This window comes from Pieris rapae, chromosome 18 (genome assembly GCF_905147795.1).
Source record: "Pieris rapae chromosome 18, ilPieRapa1.1, whole genome shotgun sequence".
NCBI classification, from domain to species: domain Eukaryota; kingdom Metazoa; phylum Arthropoda; class Insecta; order Lepidoptera; family Pieridae; genus Pieris; species Pieris rapae.
Genome location: NC_059526.1, coordinates 1,931,729 through 1,956,531, shown reverse-complemented (window position 1 = coordinate 1,956,531; position 24,803 = coordinate 1,931,729). Strand labels below are relative to the sequence as shown.

General features: G+C 32.6%; 1 protein-coding gene across 3 annotated transcripts in view; it reads right to left on the bottom strand.

Annotated features, from left to right (window-relative positions):
- Positions 1-24,803, bottom strand: part of LOC111004302 (transcription factor EB) — a 91,578-nt gene that overhangs the window by 48,053 nt on the left and 18,722 nt on the right. For 2 of the 3 annotated variants that reach the window (XM_022275292.2, XM_022275293.2), the window contains exon 1: positions 8,893-9,033. The exons of the other annotated variant lie outside the window; for it this stretch is intronic. The gene's annotated coding sequence lies outside the window, so the exon portion shown is untranslated. Of the gene's footprint in view, positions 1-8,892; positions 9,034-24,803 lie in introns of those variants that run through there. 3 annotated transcript variants of the gene reach the window in all.

Below are 24,803 nucleotides of genomic sequence, written 5' to 3'. Positions count from 1 at the left end.
TATATGTGAATTTGTTTCCCGGTTTTTGCCAATATTGTATAGAAGTCGTCTTACACGTTTCGTAACTTTTAAATCTATTTCGTAAAACATTAAATTAATAAAAAACTTAGTTACGCATACCACTTATGTGTGAGACCTAATTAATATATTTATTGAATGCAATAATCAATAAATATATTTCGTAATTACTCGCTACAGTCAATAAATTTGCTAATTTATTTGCAGCTATCTTTATACGATTACAGTTCTTTGAACTTTAATAATATTTTTCTGAGTATTATTTTGTTTTTTTTTTATAAATTGTCTCTGCATAAAGACACGATCTACTAACTAAATAAGTAATTGAAAACTAATTTACTAAAAAGAAAGTGTCATACAAGACTACTCACACTATTAAAGAGGACAAACATTGTAACGTTCATCTGTCTACTGGATGTTGTCTCAATTGACGAAGCTAATTGGGTATGTTAAGGGCCTAAAGCGTATGGAATTAAAAAAATATTACCATTAAACCTACATTTCCCTGTTCTCCTTTTACCCCTTTAATACCTTACAGAGTCCCGAGAATATCGAATATCGATCTTTGCTTGAACAGTTACAAATATTAATCAAACTTTCCTCAAAAAAGTACGATCTCTTTCAACACAATTTGAAGAAAAGAGGCTAGTATAGAGAGATAGTACTCGAAAAATAATTCAATTTATTTTCATCGGAAAGTGACAGGTATTTACTGGTTACTCCTAGTACTCTCCTACTCCTGGTCCTCCTTGGTCTATGACAGCACTATTGAGGATCCACATTCAGGGGTTTTACAACTCATTTCCTTCCCAATTACTATGATTCACAATTTATCTGCAATGACGCGGTTGCGATAACTCGCTTGTTATTGTTACGGTTTAAAACGCTTAGTCGACTGATGAAATGTGTAATTACTTTTGGTTTTGAGTGATGCTAAGCAGGCTGTTATAATCTGTTTAATAGTTGTATTTAGTTCTATTCTAGAGGTCGGTTTTACCAGATTATAAAAGTTAAAAAGATTTCAAGTCTAAACTTAATTTTATATTTATATAATTATGTTCTTGACGATGTGTTTTATATATGTGTACTGATATGTTCACGAATAATGTTGGTCAACATAGTACTATAAAGCTTAATGAGCAGTGTTGACCTAGTGGCTTCAGCGTGAGACTCTAATCCCTGAGATCTTAGGTTCAATCTCGACTATGCACCAATGGACTCTCTTTCTGTGTTTGCATTTATCAGTCGGTTGAACGAAGAAAGAAAATATCATAAGAAGCTTGTCTTTGACCCAAAAAGTCGAAAGCGGCTGTCAGGAACAGGAGCCTGAACATCTACAAAGATGATTATGGAACATAAATCTAAGGCCCAAACCTAAATATATAAATCTATTAATAATGATAACCTTGATTTGGGAACTACAGAAAAACTACACTATGTGTGACCAGCAACCCACTGAAGTATTTCCGAACCTATTCGACTTAGGGTCCTTTAACACTTACGCACACACTTACACTTGCAAGCATTCTGAAGGGCGTGTCCGTTCTATCAAAAAAACTCACTAAATCTAGAACTTCCCTACTATAAAGAAAATATGATTAACGAAAAGATTAAGGTCTCTTCGTGTTACATAATCGTTTTTGCCTTTGGTACTATTTTATAATGCGTAATGGGTATGCACCTGACTTGTATCAGTGAAGGTTGCATGGTACACCACTTTGAATACTAGTAACCTACGTTTATTCGTTCGGGAACCAGTTCGTTACACATATGTGCTCTCAAGGTGACACATTACGCATTGCGCCGGCGGCGTTTGACACTTGCTCTCTATTCGCAAAGTAAAAGGATGATATGTAAACAAGTTTTGTGTTCTTGAGTTTATTATAGGGGGCATAGAGGCACTAGTAACCCATGGTCACAATGCTAGAATTTACTTTTAAATTTCCAAAGGATTACAGCACCGTATTCAAGTGTATTGTAAAATATATCTTAAGTTGAAATAATAAAGATGCTAATTCCGAGAATGTAACATAATAATTTTATTTTATCATCTCAAAAATCACACATGTCAAAACGAGGACAATCTTATGAAAACATTTTATACAATGGACATATTATGTTTAAAAATTACAAGAGAACTTAATAATGCGCAGCGGTTACCAGATCCATGAAACTGCCTCACAATCGAGTAGCACGCAATAAAAAAACTGGGTCTGCAAGAACCCGCGAAATTACAATGTTGATACAAAATTATGTAGGAATAAAAAAAATAACAATGATAGGAAATAATTAACATGCAGAAAATTTAAAATTAGAAGCATTTAGCAATTTATTTGTATTTTTGAAGTGAATTTCTTTATCGGAGTAGGAAAAAAATTACCGTCACATTTTTCGGTTACGCGACACATTTATCTGTTACGCACCATCTTATTCTTGTCACTAACACGGTTGATTCGAAGAGATTCAAATCTGTTAATAAAAAAAATATATAATAACGATAACAATAATAGTAATAATAATATTACAATTAAAGAAATTCGAATTCTGTATAAAATAGTTAATTCATTTAGAAAAAATATATAAGTGATATATTTTAGAATTTATATTAAGTTTTTTTATTTAATTTTTAATTGTCTAATTCAACTTTATTTAACAATATCTTTAAAGTTGCATATATTATATCATTTTTCGAAAAATAAGGTTCACTTGTTACATGTTAAATGTTACTTGTTAAATGTAGTACACGCTAGTTTCGTGTACTACATTTACATATTTATTTCTTGACGTACATAAGTGAATAAAAGTGTGATTTTGAATTTTGTAACAAAAATATGTTATTAAAATTAAATGTATACTTGTAATATTTGTTGTGTAACCATTGAGCAAAGACGTGGTAAGAAGTAAGATAACACTTATTTTTATCATTTATCTTAAGCCTCTCTTAGGCATAGGAAAATAAACCGACAACCACTCTAGTTATGATTCAACGAATCAACATTTATACCTAACAAAACAAGTTTTTAGTTTTTTATTCTTGGATTTGTCTGACCCCTTGCCTACTCCTAGTAATGTCCCAGCTTAAACTGCTTAGGTGTTTATCTACATATTAATAATATATGATACACACATATATACAACACGCATACATTTTTGTTATCCGAGATAAAAGTTTTAAAATGTCTCTGAATGTTCGCGTTGTGTACTTTGCTATGAAGGATCTATTTGTCATACAATTTAAGTAGCCTTCAATTGTATCAACAAGTCATTTAATTAATGTTCAGAAAAAGCTGTCAAATTGTGATTAACGTTACGAGTGAGCAGGCTCGGGTCACGGACAAATTTCGCATGAATAAAAAAAATAGCTAGTGTCAAATCTGTCAAACCTTGGACAATAGCTAGCAATCACCTTTACTAAAAAAACACTCCGATAACAAGCAAGTTCAAGTACGAATTCAAGTTAAAATTTATTTTATAGTTCAATTTGGTCAAAACAAATAAAATTACCCTAAAAACGTTATTAATAGCTGAAGTATGTAATAGTTATAACTAATTACACCAGTTACATAGAGACCAATACTGTCTCAATTTCGGTCTCTACCAACCAAACATGCATTGTAGTGAATACATTTTAATTAATTGCAAAGGTCATTACTATTATTATTAATTGCAAAGTTAATATGAACAACAGATTAAAGACGCGTCTGCGTGGAAACTATATATTTTATTTTATTATTTTTTATTTATTTTTCTTGACTTCGCTAGTACGATTTATGAAAAACGTATAAAATTTGATATACGGAGGACATACTGTGAATCTTTTGGTAAATCTTGCTACGAGTAATGGGAACACAACTTTATTCTTTTTTTAAAAGACAAGAACAAAGTGTTTGAAAATAATACAAAAGTAAGTATTTGAATGTGACATTGTCACCGATAACGAAAGATTTTGTATTTCTTAATCTTGGATTTGCGAATTGTTACAAAAATATCTTCTTGTTAAGATAATGATTTAGCATTTACAACAAAAAAAACGTGTGTGTTCTTAGATACAAGCGTTAGAAGACATACTACTTTGGTGTAACAGAGAAAAATATTTTGGTATACTTGGAGGATATAGCATTTACTGGCAATTTTGTTAATAACTTAATTGTATCTTTTATTATTTTATATTTATATATCTTAGTCTGAGTTTGGCCATGTATGGGTTGTAAGTAAATAAATTATACCTACTACACCGGCTGTAAAGCACTCGAAACGTTACTTTCACATAACGTTATATTCGCGTTTATAATCTTTAAAGTTAACTAAAATAACTTCAAGTAATTAACGACCGCGGGACAATAGACGTAATACACGTCAAAATACCAATGATAAACTAATTCACAACCCAATAGACTAGAAGGCCACACATAGTTTAATTATAATGAGTATTTGAGCGACAAATATTTAGGCTCATGAAATAACGTTTATTGTATGGTTAATTTAGCTCGTTTAACTAATTGTTCGGAGGGCCTTATCTGGCGCGTTACTTTGATCTACTGAATCGCCATCTCATACATCGTTCCCATAATAATGTATGCACAAAATTTTCCAGCGGTTAGCGGTGCGAGAAAGAAAAATTACAATAATAATTCGGTAAACATAATTGTACACGCCTGCTTTCATGCCCCAATCTTACTAGAATACTGATATGAATAGACTTACTGCTACCCAATCTTACTGCTTGTAGCAGTAAGATTGGGTAGCAGTAAGTCTATAAGTAGCAGTAAGTCTATAATAAAGACTGTTTAGACCAGTGTTTTCCAACGTGGTGTTCATGCCCCACAGATGGTAATTGGATAGTTAATGGGAGGCTATTCGAAAATTTACTAAATTTATTTGTATTGTGTATCGTTACCAAGTTACTAGTAAACTAGTTACCAAGGTACTAGTCTTCCTAAGGAGTAAACATATTGTTTCTTTAATTTACCGTTTCTTTTTTCAAATTAAAAGTTATGTATGTCGAATAGGCTAAGGTAATGATAGGATCATTATCAGACGTAAAATTCTTCATGACAATAAAATGCATATGTAATGTATCATGCATATTACACGATTATTTTGTATTATCTATTCTTCATAAGATCTTGTCTCTTGAGTTAAGTCAAGATTAGGAAGTGTTTGAAACTTTTATCTAAAATGATACACATAAGATAATATAATACTACATGTCGCAGCCAACTAGCTTATTCAGCCGTTCAATTAACAGCCTAGCCTTTTAACTTAACGGCGTCGTTCAATAGGCCTGAAAGATGTTCAGCCTGTTGACTGTTAATGTAAATTTAATTCCACTTACTGCCACTCTCAACGAAACAAAACTCTTCAAGCTGTCAATATGGCGTCGGCAAACCACAACTTTGATGGTGTTTTTCAAAATTTCATGAAAACCAAGAAGTATAGGTAATGGACGAGTGTATTAGAGTGTAGCAAGTGAGTGTGTGTAGTTGAATCAAGCAATTTAATTTTAAAAGAAATAAGTTTTCTTTTTGTCATATGTTTCACCTTTTTTTCAAACGCGACGGTTGAATATTTTTCAGGCCGCTAGTGAAACGGCGCCGTTTAGTTAAAAGGCTAGGCTGTTAATTGAACGGCTAATTAAGCTAGTTGGCTGCTACATATACACAGAAAAAAGGATACACGAGGTAGACGTTTTTAAAACTACTTTTTTTCTGGAACAGAGGCCAAACAGGCAGGAGGCTCACAATATACCGCCCCAATGGACACTCTGATTGCCAAATGGCTCGCGATTACGGTGTCGTTAAAGAAGGAAGGTAGAAAGAGAAGGTAGTGATCGCAATGAGACTTAAAATTGATATTTAAATCAATCGTCAAGATATTATCTTTATAACAAACAGTTTAGTGTGTAAACGAAGGGATAGTTATAATTGTATAATGTATATTAAGCTTCCTGAAAAGCTCTAAAGTTTTAGGTCCCTTTCGTTTTTCCACTAATAGATAGAGAGGGCTCATATACACGCTCCTGAACATTCACATTACAGGTTCGCCTGCGTTGCCAGACTTTTAACAATCTTTATCGTTTTTTAATGGATCCTAAGTTGGATTAATTTGGAAAAACTTCGTTGGCCAACTGGTTGGTAATAAATACTACTTACCTTAAAAACGTTGAGAAATCAAAATCAACATGATGATTTATGTTGATGTTGATTGTCTGGTCTGGTAAATAGCTGTCAAAAATTGAATTTGGAATTCCTATCCAAAGAGATATTTGAGGACCAAGTATTACAAAACGCCGATTTCATAAGCAATTATATTATTTCCTAAATTTCAATTTGTATATCTAGAGGATTTAACGATATCTTAGACCCGTATTCTTCGCAAATATGTTAAGGTTTTATGAATATTCAAGTGACTCTATAAATGCGGGTTGTCTCGTACCTGTCGCATCGAATTAAGTACGGTGTATTAATCTTAGTTTCATTTATTAAATCTATAGAATTTTATGGGAGAACTGGTAAACAATCGGTGGTATTGCTAACCGGTACCCATGGACACCGCCTTTGAGGATGGGATTTTTTTATTTCATTCAATATATCAGTTGTAAGCATAACAAAACAACAGTAGAGACACTTAAAACGTAATCTGAAATATATATCGTAATTGCAGTAATGCGTAAATTTTTACATTACTTATATGACAGCCGTTGTATATAACAATTTATTGCCATAAACATAACAAACATGTACCCAGGCTCCTGGTATAGCGAAAACTGAATTTCAAGAGCCTCTAACCTCTCAGTCACATGTTTCCTACTGAATGGATTTCGAATCTACAGAGGCCTCACTATGTAATTCGGCATGACCGTAGTTTCAAAAACTAACATAGACACATCGAATATGAGAACTCTCACACTCTCAGATACGCACACACCCATTCACACACTCATACATTCACGCATACTTAATATCTAAAACGAATAGTGTTTCATTAGATACTAAATTACTTTTTTAAATTGTTTAGAATAGTTTTTACATATCCCTACTGCGCGATAGGTGAATTTTGTCACAATCATATTTCTGCCTGGAATATTTTTTATTATGTATTATTAATAACGTCTTAAATTTCTTTTAAACACTTATTTTAGTTACCAAAAAACACCTAAAATAGTTGAACAATACGCTGCACTGTGAAAAATCACATTCAGTTCCGACATTGTGTTGTTAAATGCATATTACTATAACAAGTCAAGGTCATTTTTCTCATTACCATAATCTACATATCTAAACGCGTCGTTTTTTTCTATTGAATATCTATGAAAATCAAGTTTCTCTGATATAAATAGACTAAAAAATAAAACTAGCAGTATTGGTCTAAATGATTAAGCGTCATGCGCAGTGGCTCCACCATATCTTTTAGGTCGGCTTCAAATCGCTGAATCTCTTTCGTGATAATTTGTCAATCTAATAGGCAAGTTACCTCTGGATGCTTTCCTTCATCAAACGATAAATGCACACATAGAAAGAAAGAAAATTGGTGCACAGTCGGGGTTCGAACCTACCACTTCGGGGGTGGAAATTACACGATAAAGCCATTAGGCCAACACTGCTGCATATATCATGCCAATGCAAACAAAACGTAACACTACTCCCGACATTATTCCCAGTTCTTCTCTTCCCTTCTACGCCATTGATTTAAGAACTGGCAGTAGATGTAATAGAAGCATTCAATGTATAAGTTTTTTTTGACGTTCATAAGTGTACATTGTGTTACCTACATGAATAAATGATTTTTGATTTGATTTAATTTATTGTTTGTACCAATAATACTCGTAAAACAGTCTTTTGAGACACGTAATACCGGCCAATGCGCATTAACAAGTAATTCCTAGTGAAGCCATTGATTATATTTCTTATACTGATAACATTTTGACAATATAGTGCCTCATCATACGAAAATAAACATTTATAATGTCAGTTTAAATAATCTATAAACCATAAAAAATTGAAACAAATTCATTTTCAAAACAGGTTTTGGTCTTGATGTCATGAAAGTAAATGAAATTCTTAATGTATAAATTAAATGTTAATTAGAATTCGATAAGTGCTGAAATTTTAATACTTAATTTAGGGCATCGTAACCGACTACAAAAAAGGATGATTAGTTTGACATGTGTGTGATAATATTGGAATTAAACAATGTCAGATCTATTTAGGCTGTTTGTATGTTTGTTTACATGTCTGCTATATATATGCTATGCTTTTGAGATATTATTTGACGTATTTCTGGGATATATAGTATAAATGTAACAGGTATTAGAATTAATTTTTAACAAACTTTATTACTTGTCAATTTTCGGCGTCATACATTTGTACTGTTTAATAATAATCAGTGTTTACTATTTGTTTATAACATAAAACAATTTACTATGAATAATTTATAACTTAACATAACAATTAATATTTATTTAAATGTTTAATATGAAACGGCAAGTGAGATTTCTTAATCTACATCGCTAGGATACAAGACAGGAGTTGACTTTGACCCAGAACCTCCAGCGTTGCAATAAAACCAATGACAAACAACGTATGTGCCGTACACATATCAAGTTAATCAACGAATTAAATACACTCCCATTAAACATCTGGAGCTGTCTACTTTTCCATACGTTTAATTAGTTACAAGCAATATTGAACTGTATGTATCAAACAATAAAAGCGACACAATCAAACGCGCCTCGGACACTTGACTTCTATTTATCGAAGTATTGATTGTTAAAGTAATTTGGTATTTATCAGTGATTTCCTTAAGGTTAGCTCACATGCTGTTATCGTAAGCAAGGCATCAAAATAAACAATGGCCGAGCGTGCCAAATTATACCGTATAGAACGTTGAGCAATCCAACGAAACACAAACTAGCACACACAATTGATATTAAATTGTCAACAGTTATTTACTAACAACGCGTAAAAGAGCGCGTGGCCGCGACAACCACTCGCGTTGACGTTACGAATGACACTGACGGGTTAGCCTTCTGAATTTTGATACGCGTGGAGCCGGCGCCTGCGCATGTCTATCAGGTATATAACAGGTAAATTGCTGCTGAAAATTGCTGGCAGTGATGCAACCGTCAACTGTTTTCCTTCCTACGCAACCTTTCAATGAATTATCGAGACAGGTTGAGACTGAAGTTTAACAGATATGCTTTGGTTGATCTCTTAGTACTGAATGATGTGTTTGTGATGTGTTTGCATGTGAGGTTATAATGCATTTTGTTTATATATAGAAAACATACAATTTAGGAGCTAAATAAATAAATTCCCAGACGGAAAGACAACTTCATAGAGAAAAAATCAATGGCGCTTCATTTTAGGTCTGGGCCTCAGATTTCTGTATCTGTTTCATGACCATTTCTCAATCTTATAGGCAAGTAGGTGATAAGCCTCCTTTGCCTAACACCCGCTGCGGACTTAATGGGTCTAAAGCAAGCCGCTTTCTTTGCTCATGATATTTTCCTTCACAATACGAACGAATGTTAAATGCCCATTAAATGAAACTCCAGTGTTGCACAGCCGGGAATCGAACCTACGACCTCAGGGATGAGAGTCTACTTTATCAAGACGTATTTAAATAAAAAAAATATATTAGTGAACTTGAATTTGCAATCCGTCTGATTGCTTTCATTAAACAGAACTATAAATAAACACAAGAGAACATCAGCAGATTCCCAGAAACATCTTGAGGCACGATAATATTTGCTATCAAACTTGTATTGCTAACGTGATTTAAAAAACGGGTATATATCTGTGAATGACGTTTATGATTACTCATATTATAGGAAAACATAATAGGTATGTTAGTTTTATTATATGTTAAAAATGAACAGGCCAGGACGATATAAACAAGGGTTTTTCAACGTGGGACTCAAGCCCCACAGGGGGACAAATTGGATTGTTAAGGCGCTATTCGAAAATTTATTAAAACTACAGTTTTAGTTTTTCATTATGTTTTAAAAATTTACTTAAAGTGTATCGTTAAAAAAATTCAAGTTATTTCTTCCTATCATCCATTTATAAAACCTATCATTTATGTATTATTAACTGAACAGTTGAATTTTTTTATATTAAAAATTATTTATACTTACATTTATAAACGTTGATTTAAACAAATTAACTAACGTCCTCCATATAATACATATTATTCATTCAAGAAATAAGTTGTTATAAGAATATCACTGATTCAATCAGAGCAGATAGAAAAATACTTATGACTACAGTTAAACACTGTTAAAAGTATAACATACTGATAGTATGCGAGTTATAATAAATTAGTTCGATCTACAAGTTTGAAAGTTTCTTAACATTGATATATTTGCTAAGATAGTCATTAAGTTTTAGAAGTTGTCATTTTGCTAATTAAAAGATAGGCAAACAATTTCTACATGTTGACAATTGGGTTAGTCGAAAACGATATTGATCATTCTATTAAATTTAAATGCAACCATTCATTTGTTTCATTCATGTTGTATCGAGTAAAAAGCAGTTATAAGATGCATCCTTGAAAATAAAACAAGTAATGTCTCGCGGTTAGCAACACTCGCGTGATGAACGGCCAATTCGTTCTGGGACCCTTCTCAATTGAAATACACGCGATTTTGAACTCTCGATGCAAATCTTACAATGCAATGCTACTACTGTAATTAAGTACTCCTGAATGCGGTATACTCTACTTGGCTCTCTGGGTAGAAGAAGATATATTTGGAGTGAGTTCAGTTTCTCACATGTGATGTCGGGAATGCGAAAAACCTATTTCCACCTTAGATAGAAAGGGTGCATTCTATTGTGACACATTCCGCATTTAGGCGCTTATGGGTATGGGTGTGCCTTAAGTCCTGGCTAATTAACCCAGCCTATCTCTTTCCAGGTTACGAATTATTTCTGAAGTATTTCAGAACCTCTATCATTGGGAGAATCTATGGGCGGCGGTATCACTTAACATCAGATGAGCTTCCTGCTCATTTGCCACCCGTTCCATAAAAGTGCGTACGCACGAAGTACATACACATGTCGGAAGTCAAATTTCTTTGTAAATTAATTATTACTTAGTTAAAAGCTCCAAAAGATTATCATGTATATGATCACTCCATGTATTTGTATATCTGTTTCACACTGTTTACACACTGTATATGTGCTAATGATAATATAAATAAATGAAAAATCTGCGTTTACTACACAAGAAGTTATGCGACAGAATTGCCAACCAAAGTTCTAATATGTAACTACTAAACGAATACATCAACCAAAAGCGTGTATTTTTTCTCGATCACTCTCTCTCAATCGGTCTTTATCGCTATCTCTCTTTTCTTCGACAAAAACGCTGCACATCTTCGTGACGTTTTATTCGTAAAATTTTTACCCTCTACGCCTAAAGAAGTAAGTCCTCAGTGTTCCGAGGATTTCTGCTCTAGAAAGCTACAGCCTCTAACTTCAAGTCTACTTGTGGGACTGATTCCTCTGAGCTGAAACAGCGTCTGCACAAGGTACTATTTGTCGCACCATGGACAAAGAGATGTTTAGGAATTAGGAGACAGTGGACCATAACTATCTCAATTATTATTTTGAAATGAATACATCTTGTCATTACTGAACGCGTAAACTATACTGTATTAGTGTCAGTCAGAACTCCTTTTTTACCATTAAGTTGTATACAGCTGAAAGGCAACGTCAAAAATAACTAATAAGTGTTAACTTTTATTACACATACTATAATTAGTAGAATTACTAATATTTGATCGACACGTATTTGAACATTTAGGTAAACTCAATAGATCTAATACTCCAAGGGCAATATAATAAATTGTTATAAATAGTCGAAATGATTTAACCTCAAAAGAAATGTCAGTCGGAATCTGTATATTAGCAAGACACACAAATGATTTAAAAATACTATTTAGTGCGATTAACAGTAGTACTGTATCGTATATTAAAAGTCACTTTATTTAGAAACTATTTAAATTTTATTTATTATTTTAACTCTATGTGTAATATGTCTTATGAAAATCCAAAATGCCCTTTTGCGTTATTAAATTATTCAGACTTTATTCTGTAGACTGTTCCTTGCATATGGACTTTAATTAAACCATATTTTTTGTAATATGTAAATAAAATCCTCGTTTCGTTATTTACGATTTAAATGTAAACCTAAAAGTAGTTTTGATACAACCTTCGTTTTGGTTATTTCCATGCTGGTTTGACTACAAAAAGCTGCAGGGAAAAACCGCATAATTATTACATAGTTGATTCACTATATACACATTTGATACGATCTAGTACATATAATATATATACAGCCAATATAAAGTAATAAATAATTACTAGAAAAGTTTTTTTTTGTAACAAATATTATATTCAATTATTGATTGGACTAAGTCAGTGTGTTTATTAAAAATATTCAATGACATGGTGTTAAATTAGTTTTAATTACATAATAACTTAAGATAGAAGGTGCATTAAGTAGGGACTGAATTAAACTGACTGGATCTTACAACTGTTTTATAGAACACAGTTCGAGACTTGGTGTTTTTATTAGTTATGCTATTGATGAAATCTTCCATTTTTATGCTGGTCATCATGTTCATTGTGTAACAATATTCTTTTGTGGTTAAATTATTTCCACTATTTACTTCACTCATTAGAACTACTGTAACACCAGGTTATCCTATAACTGAGTTTTGCCAGTGTCAAACGCTATTTTCAAAATAGACAGTATCTCATACGTTAAATTGCCACAATGGTACCTCAATTTTTATAAACTTATAGAAATGAAAATTCAGTAATCGTAAACAAAACAACTAACTCATAAATTGATTTTTAATGCATTAATTCTAATTACTATCATTTCATTTAATCAAAGACTAAAAATACATACAATAATTAAAACAGGCCAAACAGCTTACAGCACTGTTGTTAATGTAATTCGAGTACTTGCATATCACTTTCACTAAACACAACACAGGCCATTCATTATCAAAATCATCAAGCCTTCCAAAGTCACAAAAAAAGCCCGTTAAAATTTCGCGGTAAATGTCAAAATTGGCGCGCGACGCCATGATGCAAATATGACGCGCTCCGAAGAAAAACGACGCGTCCCAGTCGTGTTCCGAAATAGAATATGTATCTGCCAGACGGGCAGACTGAGGGTTGAAAATAACACAGATCGAAGATATAGACCAAAACCAAGGTTCGAAATACGAATTTATTGCGCGTAATTCACTCGGCTTGTAAACTTTTAAACATTAATTATTAAAACTATAGGCAATTTCGTTTGTAACACAATTGGAACATGTATCGTATACGTCCCGAACTGAGTAGAGTATGGAGTCATTTTAACTCGTTACAACTAACTAAATGTTATTTTTATTACTAGTACGACGAAATAGTCTGTACACATAGAACTATTACTATTTCGTCATCATCAGCTCGGGTAGAACGTGATGGCAAGCCCAGAAGACTTGACGTAAATCAAAGCACCCATAGGTTACCCATTATTAGCAATAGCTTGGTTTGATGTTATCTGTTACCTGAAGTTAGCTGCGTCAGAGATAAATACGTAAAACGAATCTACTCTTCTGAAATCCAAAATTCTCTTAAGTATCACTCTGCCCTGTTTCGGTAAATGTTAGAACCTTCTTTGGCCAGATCTATAGTATTAATATTTTTGTTATATTATTAACTGTAAGATTATATAATTTTAGGAAAGGAAGGAAGGAATATAATTTTTTGAGGATTTTTACTTGACATCAGAAGAGCTTCATGACTGTTTGTTTCCCGTTCTTCAAAATAGAATGAATAATACATCTATTAAAGATTACAGCGACCGTTTACGCACGTTTAATTTTTAATTCCTGACTAATTACAGCATTAGTTTTCCTCGCGTAGTACGTATACGTGATTCACGAAAAAACCTCAATTTGACTACATATAGGACGCGTTCAAACAAGTAAAAATTTATTGCATTATATATACTGCCGTGTCAATTATTATTTATATGTAGTAGGCTTAAGCATAGCGTTCGTAGGTTCGATTCCGGGCTGTGCACCAATGCCAAATTCTTTCTGTGTGCGCATTTAATATTGGTCGAACGGTGAAGGAAAACATCGTTTCCTCATGATTATGGCTTGCATTAGACCCAAAAACGGCCTGTGTTAGGCGCAGAAGATTCTTATTCTATACATTATGTTTATAAACACAACTTATTTGACGGATTTAAACGAAAGGAGACGACCCCCAATCACATTCATTACTTTATACAGATTGAACTTTATATAAGGATGTTGTGATTTTGAAACAAAGAAAATTTTGTATTAGAAAAAGAAAAAGTTCTGTACTGTCTAGTGTTATTAATTATTATTTTTGCATGGCTTCTTTTGCTGCACCAGAAATTATGTTGTATTTTTTTACTTATTAATATGCATCTTCATGTTAAAGCACGGCCAAGCAATCCCAATTTGTAAACCAAAGAACGAATTTCGCAGAAATTTCGGTACGTATGCTGCAGATAGTCGAGTTTATTCCGGGATAGGAAGTTTTAACTAATTTAGGCAACTTACATTTTTTAATTGTTTTATTGTTGTTTTTGAGGGTAGGAGTAATGCTATGTAAAGTGTTTCATTGTATGGAAGATCTAAACCATCAAAGCTGAGCGCTTTAGAGGCGTCGTCGTTAAATGGAGAGACGTTATATGGACATTTCACTCTATTTTTAAAAGCTTTCAAACGGACAGGCTCAGCTTATGCGAAATGTTAAGATACTCACACTGCGAGTGCGAACTTTTGTGAATTACTACAGAATCAGAATTTACTAAGCTGAATCCTACGCAAGACGATTCGTTTACCTAACGAGACATTTATATACATTCAATGTAAACAAACATTGATTAGTATTGTCTAACACATGCGCGATTGAACTATTCGCGTATAAAATCCCAGAACGCGTAGACTGTAAGATTGGCAAAATAGTTACTCACTTTGTAAATTCTTGGCGGTTATTTATCTAAAATACAATGTATTTATTCTATACTGTTCTTCAAGAAAAGGCCGGCAACGCACTTGTGAGCCTTTTGGCAATATGAGTATTCATTGGCGGCGTTGTCACTTAACATCAGATGAGCCTCCTGTTACATAATATAAAAATAAAATTTACATGTGGTGTGCTCGGTGGAAAAGGTGAAAATGTATTCATACTAGAATTACCACTTCGTCATCATCATCATCATCATCAGTGGCTCTTGTGGGCCTTATCCTAGCGCATGCTGGAAGAGATTATGAAACTGAACGTTCCAGACAATTACCACTGCCGAAAACTCTTATACTCCACTTTCTTTCGCAGCTGAATAGCTTTATCAATTCTTCGCCGAAAAGCAACCAATTTATGATGCGCATGGGGGCACATACTACATGTATAGAAGATTAATGTTAACATACTAGGGTTATTAAATTATAAGTTAATCATTCTTAAAAAAGAAATACAAATTATATCTTATAGAAAATCGGTATGAATTCTGATTCGAAAAACTGATTCCTAACATCAAATATTTACACATTACGACCGCAGATAAAATAGTAAAACTATGACATTGGACACATCTACGCGTGCGTTAAAATTAGAGATTCGCATGTCGTGACGTAGTGTGACGTCATGAAATGCGTATACGAGTATTTTGGTACATTATGAATTAAATGGGTTTTTAGAACATTACATATTCCTTCATTCATTCATAGTAACGATATCAGATAACGAATTTCATACGACAATTCTTAGTAACTATACTCTCTAAAATACACAATGTGAGAAATTTTCTGTTCTGAGCGAAAAAAAACCTAGAATGGTAAGAATACCATTGGCACATGTAATCTTTTACTCTGAAAACTGAATCATGCGTTATCTAAATGACATCATCGGCCATCGACACAGTTTAATTGATCTGCAATCATAATGTGGGACAAGGATCAAATGATTGTATCTAAATCATACAAGTAGGTGTTTTTTTTACATTTAAATCGGTTCGATTCCCAGACGTGCAATTTTTAGAACATCTTTGAATGCAGAATTACGTACTTTGAAAAATAACATGAAGTCTTCTTTCAGTAAAATAACCTATCTACGACATTTAAGGTCCCTTCTTGTCCCATAACTTTGGGACATATATTGTATATATTAATAGAGGACCGACAGACGCTGTCCTGCATGATATTTCGAGCGATTAGGATATGAAACAAATTATGAAAGTACCGATTGTAGCGCCATCTGCCCGGCTGATTGAAAGTGAATTCATCCAGGGCGCCACCGAAATATGTACATACAAGCAAATCCATTGAAAACAGTCCAGTAGAAGAATTATACAAGTAGGTATATATATATATCAGCGACAATTTCAAAAGAGTAATAGTAAAAAGAGTACTAGTAATACATAACGAGTTAGTAATACATAATTATAAGTTTTACTATACTAACAACATATGGACTTATTATTTAGTCTGAATAAATGATTTAATTTTATTATTATTTTAATAAATACATGTTCTCTACAAGGTATATTTTACAAATACTAACGAAAATAAAACAGTATAGTATTCAAACTATTTGTATGGTTAAAGGTAGCGTAACAGAAACATTGGAAGAAACCATTGAATCAACTGCGCAATAGCCGCACTTCCAAGAAATAGCCGCGATGACGTAGCATGGCGGCCATTTTTTGACATACCACTAATTAACAATTAGTTTTTGCCCTGTCGTTTATAAATTTAAAATTATTCTTTATTACTTAAGATAATATACATATTGTCATATGGAACATTGTGTAATGATTGCAGCCAAACGTTTTGTGAAAAAATTACTTGCCGATTAAAATGAGTGGCAGAGAGTTTATTGCCAGTTCTTCTCTTTCGTTCTAAGCCCTTGTTTTGAGAACTAGCAGTAAATGTAAAATTAGAAGCATTCAATGAATATTTTTTTTGACGTTCATAAGTGTACATTATGTAACCTACATGAATAAATGATTTTTGAATTTTGAAATTCATTATTATATAAAGAACCATTGATATGTTAAATATCTAATTGTATAGATTTCAATCCTATTATGGCTGATAATTATACACAATATACAGCATATAATGTACATTAAGGTAACTTAATTTTCCATAATACTTGTAATTACATTGGATTAGCTTTATCAATTTACAAGTTGGAAAATAATAGTCATATATTAACTGAATTGATTGCACCATTAATTTCATATTTCCAATGGAAAAGGAGACGTTTCGGACGTGCCGGACAATAATAAGAATTTAAGAAAAGTTTAGGGGCCATAGTATTTATAAAGATTATTATGCATTTTCCCCAAAGGGTTTAGCACGGATCTCCACTTGCTAAGATCCTGACATACCTTTTGCTGTTTCTATTCTTCTCGATGGGAATTTTTTAATGACTTAAAAGGTCGACAACGCACTCGCGAGCCTTCTTTTATATTATTTCATTCATTTAGTGAAGATTGTATTTTATTTACAAAAAATAGCATTTATATAATATTGCGAATTTATTATTATTAGCATGACGCGTGCCTTATGCTGAAATATTTTAAATAAATACATTCTTATATCTAGGCCGGCGCCCGCGCACCTCAATTGTTTGCCATTGATAAGGCGTCTCAAACTGTCAACCTGTGATAGAATAACAAGTCGTTTTCTTACTTTTCCGACACTTGATACAAACATATAAGCGGGCTTTTTGTTATCTTCGGATATTCATGTGCTACATTTAGGTACTCAATATATTTATTATATTGCTGATTACAGAATTAGATGAGAACAATCAATTAATATAACCTGTCGGTTCAACTGTCAAACAATGTCACATAAATTATAAATTATTATATTTACATACAAGGGCAAATTTCATCAGTTTTATTTAGGTATGTTTAGGTAGGCTTTTAGGCATTCATAAGAGTTACTACTTAAGTGTTATCAATAGGTACTTGTATTTTAAAAATCAACTTGAATTGGCTACTTACCTCAAAAATATTTCTATTTTAAACTGCGATAAGATATCGGTTTCACTCTTACCTGAAAAGAAAAATCACAATTAAATGTTTTGTTGAAAATTTTTTTATTATCACGCCATCTAGCGTTACATTCGCGAACTATAACGGTCGTAGATTTGGAATCACTTTCGAATGTGGACAATTTTCCACAGATAGAGCTAGCGATATTTAAACATCGGTAAATGGAAAGTAGTTTTTCTTCGTACTGACTTTCGTTAATTATATTGAGATATTATACATTCCAATAATATCTACTTGGTTCAGGGGCAACAACCCTTACAATATAAAAGCTACCCGGGATGCACCCACAGTATGGGATACATTCATAAAAAAATATATATTACTAATTAAAATACTATACATAACGCTTGGAATAAGCGCCAGGGGCGGAAATCTCAGATGTAGAACATGAATTTTTCCACAAATCTTAAAATTATATAAAAACTAATATATACACATGTACGGATTCTAATAAAAATTTACTGTGTAAACTAGGTTTTACTTGGCATTATAACAGTCACCATTACGCAATCGCAAGTGAAAGTCTCTCCACGCACCGCTTCTAAAAGTATATTAGCCCCTGACCAAGAAGCAATAAAAACAATTAAAAAATCAATTATGCATACAACGACCACTATTTAAGCATTCACTTGATTAAGCTATCGCGGAACCTACTTAACAGGAGTATTAGGAATATCCATAGAGTTAAATTACCTATATCATGAACACAACTCACATACATACCCTCACATCATCAGACACTACCCAATTAGGTATTACTTAGTGAAGTATTTAATAAATTGTATTGATTTTTTTCGTAAATGTTTGCATCTTTTGTATATACAATGTATTCCATCTTTAGCTATTTCTTTACGTACAGAATAATTGTTTTTTGTTATGTATAATTTAAGTTAGCTGTAGGATTACGAAATTAATAAATAACTTTGTATATTATTCATATATCAATCAAATTGCACCCTTTTACAAAAGTACTCAACTTTTTATAATAAGTTACATTACTAATGTCAAATTATAGAATAATAGACTATCCGATAACAGTTTGTAAGCATGATTCTAAATTGTACGTTTTTTTTTATATAAAGGGACCCCTATATCCTAGCCTTTTTCGTTAGTGCGTTAAAAAATCGTTAAGATTTGTTACTCGTGATGTATACGCATCCAGTTAACTACGCCATCACTGTCTCGCCATAGTAATAACAAAATTAAGGTTTATATTGAGCTGGATTTAGTTTCTGTACTATTTCATTGCGTTTTATGATTTATTTATTTTTATTCACATAGTCAGCTTTTATAAAAAATCATAACCAAAGGTATAAATAATGAATGAACGGCCTACCATAGTAAAATATAATGCTTATAAATATTTATGTCTGTGTGTACACGAATGAATTAAATGAGGGCCAGCGTTGAAACCCAAAAAGAAAATTATTTGAATTACTTTAATTAACTAAATACGAAAAATAATTCAGCCCGATATGAGGTCCTCGATCAATAACCTATTTAATAGACATTACTAGTCGATAATTGACCGGTCCGATATGAGATATCAGATAGCTATTGGTATCTGTTGTTCGTTTTTTTTATAATGGTGTGTAAATGAAATGGATATATAACAAGGGTGTGCGGGTTTGTCAATGCACGTGTGACTACTTAATATATAGTATATAATTTTGTACTTTATTAAAAAACAAATTGTCTTTTATTAACATACCTTTTACACATTTAAAGAAAACACTTTTTAAACGAATTGATGCTATGTATTATTATAAAAAATATGTATAAAAAAGAATTTACTTAATATTATGTAAAATAATTATAAGTTTACAAAAAAATAATAATGTGTGAAAATCGAGATTTCTGTCTCTCACCTTCTGGAGACACAAAATTTAAATTGAGTTTATTAGATACAGGATATAATAATATAAGAGTAATTAAGACTTATTATAAATAAAAGTCTGTGGTTAACACCACTAAGCTGCGAAGGCAGTTTTAAATAGAAAATGTGAAATATCTTTTTTCGATAACTTTCGATTTAGCGTTACCAACAGCACGCCAATCTAAATTTTGAAAAGTTGCCAACGAAATATAATTTGCATAGTGAAGCATTTGTGGGCATTAAATGCATTATTCAAATCCATACATCATTATTTAACAACATTAACTCATATAACTATGTGAGATTACAGCATATTTTGATAAAAATGTATAAACATTGTACAAATAAATATTCGTTATATATATAAATAAGGATTGTTATTTTGAGGTAAAAAAAAATCAGTGGCGCTACAACCTCTTTAGGTCTTGGCCTCAGATTTCTGAATCTGTTCCATGATCATTTTTTAAAATCTAATAGGCAATAGTGATCAGCCTCCAGTGCCTGACACACGTCGACTTTTTGGGTCTAAGACATGTCGGTTTCCTCAAGATGTTGTCACCGTTCGAGCAAACGTTAAATGCGCACAGAGAAAGAAAGTCCATTGGTTCCACAGCCGGGGATCGAACCTACGACCTCAGGTATGAGAGTCGCACGCTGAAGCCACTAGGCCAACACTGCTCTGTATTTTGAGGTAAGGTTGGTCTAAAATTCGTTATAAAGATGTAAAAAAATTACATTATTCAACAATTATTGTTTAACGGACAAAGCGTGTCAAAACCTCGTCGCGAAATTAATCGCTATTATACTAAGAATCATATATTTGTAAGAACTTTATATGAAGGTTTTGGGTTGAAAAAAATCGTTAATGAGAGGTATTTATATTTGTTATAAAGAGGATGTTTTCAAAAATGTTCGTATTTAACGGTATGTTTTACATAGTCTCTTCTTTTATTTTTAATTGCTTTAAAAACTTTATTACGTAAAAGGAGGTAAGCCAAACGAGTCGTATGTATGACCAGTCGTAAAAAATGTTCGTTTTCATACAATAAAGTTTTCATAGAGAAGTAGAACTCGGATATTCTGAATACTAAACTCCAAAAAATAAATATATATGAAATGCTTTTAATTTTCCATTTACGGCCAGTTCTCAAATCAAGGGCGTAAAACCAAATAGAAGAACTGGCAATAAACTCTCCGTATTATACGTATTAACAAAAAAAAATGAAACGTGTTTCTTTTTAATTCCATACAATGTAGAGGTCATGTGGAGCTTAAATAAACGAAATCTATTTTTTAATTATGCAGTATTCTCACATCGAATATAATTAGATAAGTTGATACATTGAACACTATTGCAAATTGATTCATACTAGACGACGATTAAATACGCCAACGACATGCATTGGAGTGTTCGGTAAATTTAAAGGAGTACCAACGACTGGGAAATAAATATTATCTTTGGTGTAATGTTTAGTATGTAGATCAGGTAGGAAAGCTCAGGTCGAAATAGGCTTCGTATGATAGATAAGGACACAGGCTGTCTAGCTGTCGCTGAACTTGTTTTTTTACAGAATAGGGGGCAAACGGGCAGGAGGCTCACCTGATGTTAAGTTATACCGCCGCCCATGGACACTCTCAATGACAGATGGCTCGCGAGTGCGTTGCATACCTTGCGCATAGATTTTTCCTATTACACTATCAACTTTCATTAAATAGGTATTAATTCTAAATACAACCACTTAACCCTTCTCATATTTTCTATGTAATATTTTAACTAATATATTTTACGTATTCTACGTACTATCATATATCAGAGCTATCCGATCGGGATTTGAGACCTCTGTATGTATCCAATTAAACTACTTAGAAGCAGTTTTTTATAATAGTTTATTTCCGATTTATTATTTAATTAACTGCGTCAAAACAAAATTCTCCCAGTAAGACAATGATTTCAAAGTGTGATTGGGGCGAAGGGGTCTTATTACAATTAAAGGAAGGTTGAATTTATAAAAGTAGGTTACAATGAACGGAGCACGTGAAACGGTCAATAACATAGAGCTAAATTGATATTTAGAAAAAAATATATGCTTGATTGTGTCTTTTGTAAGTCTCAGTAACTTGGTGTCCATACCCAAAGTAATAATTGTAAATTTTTCTAGCTGTTTTACATTCGTATAAAAAGTTTCAATTAAATAATATATATGCTGCAATACTATGTAATTTACTATTAAGTTTGTTATGGAACAGCTGGTGACCATGACACGGGTAATTTTTACTTAAAAAGGTTCCAAAATCTTACACATTATAATATATTGTTGTCGAATGAAGAAACACACTTATTTTCCATATATTGCCATATAATGTTTACAGGATGTACGCGGATGCCGCCAACCAGCGGGCTCCGACCCCATAAATATCATAAGAATATTCCCGGAGCAGGTGTCTCCCGCCGGGCCTCAATTACAGGGCCTTCTCTGCTGATCGGCGCTCGGCCACAGATCTGCCTAAATGAGTCTTCTTCTTCTCATTCGGTACGCTCTTGCCAGAGCGGTAGTGATCGCTATGTAGTAGAAGTAGAAGGCGCAGATGTAATGCGCTTCACGACGCTCCGCCACCGCCTGATTGAGTGCTTGATTTATATTGCCGTTATATATCTATCTAAAACATATTTAAAAATGATTGTACTGACTACTGATCTTTAATGATTTACTATGCCGTCTTTGGTATGGAAAACAACTTATCATAATTGTTCTATCAAAGGCAGTACATTTATTACACAATGCGAATCGAGCCTTAAACGACAGTATTCGACTGAATGAACGACTATTAAAACTTATTAAAATATGTTGACCACCCATGCAGCTTATAAATCATTTGGAATACCTCAAAATAAGACATATTATATTTCTTTATTACATGTCGTTGCATTTAAGAGAGACTCTAGAAGATAAACCACTCCTTATATGGAAATTGTATTCTTTCCTCAAATGAACTCCCAAGCGAAATTAGAGAATTATCACTATATAAATTCAAAGCTTTCGTTAAACGTAAATTAATCAATAAAGCTTTTTATTAATGTGATGAATACTTAAATGATCCTAATCCTTGGGATTGATATACTCCACTTCAAACAGTTTGTATGACTCGAAACTTAGCGATTAAAAAGAGTGACGGAGAGTTTCTTGCCAGAACTTCTTGACTTGCTGGCACTGGTCTGGACCAGTTCCAGACTGGTAGATATGTAAATTTACAATTAATTTAACTTTCCGACGTTCATAAGTGTCCTTGTTTACCTATATGCATAAAGTTATATTGACAATAACATAATAAAATTGAACATAATTTAATGAAAATGAACTGGCGGCGTTATCGCTTTCGAGCGATCTCTTCCAGGCAACCACTGTGATTTATTTATTTATTTTACAGGATAACATAAAGATCAAAAAATTTTATAATAATTGTATTTAATTGTACTAGTATCTTAGCAAATAAACGATTTCATCTTATTAATCATATTTCACATTAGAAAACTACTGGGGTTTGTATTCTTGTAATAGCAGCGCAACAAATGCATACAAATAGTATTTCAACTTACTTTTTATGTTACTTATCGTTAAGCTATCTAATAACTGACTAGGTAATCCATTTATTAGCCGCGATAGCAAATACCTCAACGTTATCTCGCCATAGATATATTTGCTCACGATGCACAAATCCGAACCTGCGTTTCAGTTAGGTTTTTTAGGTTAGCTGGCCTCTGTAGCTTGAAGCTGCTCAATAAAACTTGCTGCGGTGGTTTGATTTACGATGATTGGTGTCTTGCCCATTAATAAAACAAACAGACGCACTTTACACTTTATAAATAGGAATGAACAATAAACGATGGGCAAGGACGAATAAGGTCATTCACCTGCCAAGTTCACAAGGCTCACTGAGGTCGACAGATGCAAAATCGATGAGCCCCGTTAAGTTAGTTGTTGGTTTATATTTGGTTCTTTATTAATGAATTTCACGTTCAAAAGTGCCATTTCATGTGGTCTTATTGGAATAAATGATTTGGTATTGATATAATAACATTAATGTTAGATATGTTACCATAGAAGAGATAGAAATCGGTAATAAAGCGTTTGAAGGTTTTTGCCGCGAAACCACAACTATGTATGTTTGAAACTATTTATTATATTTATCCTTTATCGCTTTATACAAAAACACACATAACAAAAAAAAACAGTTACAAAAGTTATAAGGCAAAGGGCGGTCTTATCGCTTACAAGCGATTTCTTAAAAACTACACTTTTTTGACCCAAAAACACAACAATAAAACATAACTTTAATCCGTTAAAAAAGTGTTTTCTTTAAACAATATCAATTATTAAAATTACGCAAGAGTCGACATGCCATAGAAATATATTTTCCAATCAATATTCCATATTTATAAACTATTCGTCTGAGTATCATTTCTCTGTGTTCAAAATATGGATTCTTTCATGAGCGTTACGATTTTATCCGAGGTGGCATTTTTACCGAAAGTAGCAGAGCTAGACTAGCGTTGCCAGACGTCCCGTATTTCACGGGACGTCCCGTATTTTAGGTCTACAATGTAGTATGTTTATTAACTTAAAACGTTTTTATCTTACTTTGTCGATCGTGTCTTATCGTGCATGATAATCTGGTTCTCCGTTGGGATTTTCATTTCAGCCTGCTGGGGATAGAAGACGGGCAATCCTTTGTTGAATACAAACAATTTAATTCTGCTGTCTTAGGTAGTACTAATTTACAGAAGAAATTCATGCCTAAA